Below are 2,617 nucleotides of genomic sequence, written 5' to 3'. Positions count from 1 at the left end.
AGTTATATATATATATGAAAATAAGCACTTTTCCCGGAGCTGAATCGAAATTTCAAGAGCGTTCACGTCATTCATTTAGGCACAGCTTCGCAGCTACGTGGGTGAAGAGTTAATTTTTAGCTGGCGGAGTAACCACTCCAAGGAGTCGTTTGTATCGTCTTCTTCGAAAACGCAAATTGTTTCCCTTCCAGATCATGCTCGGGACACCGCTTGGAGCTTTGGGGCAGCAGCACAAGACTGTTTGTCATTGTGGGGTTCGCTATATTCGTTTCACTCTAAGTTCGACTGCAGAGGATGCTACGATTCCGCCATATTGCAGTTCCTTTCTTTTACACTGGGCTCTTGTATGTGTTCCAGCGCTTCGAGCGTGTGCATCATCTATTCTCCGCGACAACTTTTCTTGGCAATGCAGCGGAAGGTACAGGCCCGCGTCTCCTCTCCCATTTTGAGTGTGCGCAGGCTCTCCTCCTCCCCCATTTCCGGGGGAGGAGGAGAGCCTGCGTTGCCTGCGTACACTCAAAATGGGAGAGGGGACGCGGGCCTGTACCTTCCGCTGCATTGCCAAGAAAAGTTGTCGCGGAGTATAGTTGTCCTTCGTTTTTTCTGGCGCTGTTTATTTGACCGTTAACATGTACCACGCACTCGTCCTGCCTTCCACCGTATTGTAGCCAATCGACCAACGACAAAAGTGCACGATCACTGTCCTCGTGAGCTCGTTGTCTTCGTGGGCTTGCTATCAACGGCTAAATCAATCACGCGCAGAAAAAAAAACAAAAACAAAAAAAAAAAAACGCAGCAATGCGGTGCATTTACTTGATTGCTTTTCTCGGGTATAACTGACAAGAAACCCGTAGGAAGGATAAGCGCCGTGACGATGCACTTTTAGTGAAATGGACTACACTGTCCAGCTTTATCTTAAAGATTACCCTGGACATTTCTGGGTATAAGAAACAGTCCTGTAAGACAAAGCCTTGCATAGTCGGCGCCTCTACGTGGTGCACACAGCGTAGAATATTATGTTTTAGAGGTGTACAGTACGCTTATTCCGAAAAATATTCGAAGAACTAAATACGGTCCAAGAACTTCACGAAAATATAAAATGCAATAAAAAAAAAGAAAAAAAGAAATTTCAGACGCCCATTTTTTGCTGTATTTTTCTTTTAAGTTCTGCACAATGCTCTTTGAATCGAATGTAAGGGCTACGTGTACAGGTGCAGTTTTTGTCTCCTCCCGCCGGCTTCCAAAGCTGCCATTGGCGGGAAAGGTTTGATGCAATCGCGCGATGCGAGTAATACGCCTACAATCTGGGATATAAAAAAGCCACCTACCTCTCCACACATCGGACTAGCAATCGCCACTTCAAGTTTCTCGAAGCAAGAAAGCGGTACGTAAGTTTTCTATAGAATTGCAACGCCTTTGAATTAGTTTTGTTGCCATGTCGTTCTCTTAGGAGCGCCTATAGTACAATGTGTGTTAGTGAAATTGTATACATAATACCCTTCGGTTAAATAACGGACCGGTGTAGGTGGTTCTGGCAAACTATGGTGCAATGTTATTCCCGCCGTTTTTCTAAGACAGTCTAAAAAAAAAAAACATTTTCTAATAATTTTATATTAAGATTATTACCGAAGTTTGCTTACTAACACCCCATATCTCTTTAGTGTTTTTTCTCTCAAATATTTGAGGAAATACAAAATGCGATCTATATGTTACAGTGTACCGCTGGAAGAACAAATGCTCTCGAGAGTAATATCTAGAAGCCGTGGGAACTCCGTGTTGAAGGCAGGAATTTCTTTCGGTGTTTATTTTACTGGGCCAGCTCATTATTTCCCTATTTTCTTTCTGACGTGAAAAAAAATATTCGATTGCGCGTTGCGGATAAGATTCTAGAAAATATTGTGCGTTAAAAATTACATACACATGTTTGTTTTTCTGCCTTGTTGTTCTGTTAACCAGGGAATACCGTGTCACATAGACCCCGTTCGAAAGTCACGTGTTGATTATTAGAAGGTAGGAAGCACTGCATAATGGCGGAACAACTGGCGTCGAGAAGCGTGCAAGTCATTCCGTAAGATAGCGAACGTCGGAGGGCGGCCAACGCTACGAGCCGACGAGCCAATCAAACAGCGTCGAAAGTGCAATGTCACTGCACTCATCACCTTTTTCTGCCGATGTGTTTGAGTCTTCTAATCCAACCAAACGTATAAAGTGTGCCATGACGTTGCGGTTTTATTCTGCCATTGTGTAGGGATTCCACAGCTACCAACAGAGGACAGTATATTTCGAAAGGAATCTACAGAAAGTTTGTCTCACGTGACTTTCGCTCTACCCTGCACTCTTCAAGTGTTTTAAAAGACCCCTTTCAAAAGTCACGTGCCGATTATTAGAGGGTCGGAACCACTGCACAGTGGTGGAGCGACTGCATTGAGGAACGCGCAGTCATTCCATAAGATAGCCGACGTCGGAGCGTAGTTTTTGCCCTGGTGCTTATTCTACCATCTTTTAATCCGCCATTGTGCAGGGATTTCACAGCTGCCAACAAAGTACTCTGCGAAAAATGTGTTCACTTCAGAGGCTATATTAATATTATCTTTACTCTTTCAGTGGGACGTTGTCA

The sequence above is a fragment of the Ixodes scapularis genome, unplaced genomic scaffold (assembly GCF_016920785.2).
Source record: "Ixodes scapularis isolate PalLabHiFi unplaced genomic scaffold, ASM1692078v2 PGA_scaffold10__122_contigs__length_95168666, whole genome shotgun sequence".
NCBI classification, from domain to species: Eukaryota; Metazoa; Arthropoda; class Arachnida; order Ixodida; family Ixodidae; genus Ixodes; species Ixodes scapularis.
Note: the sequence above shows the minus strand (reverse complement) of the source record.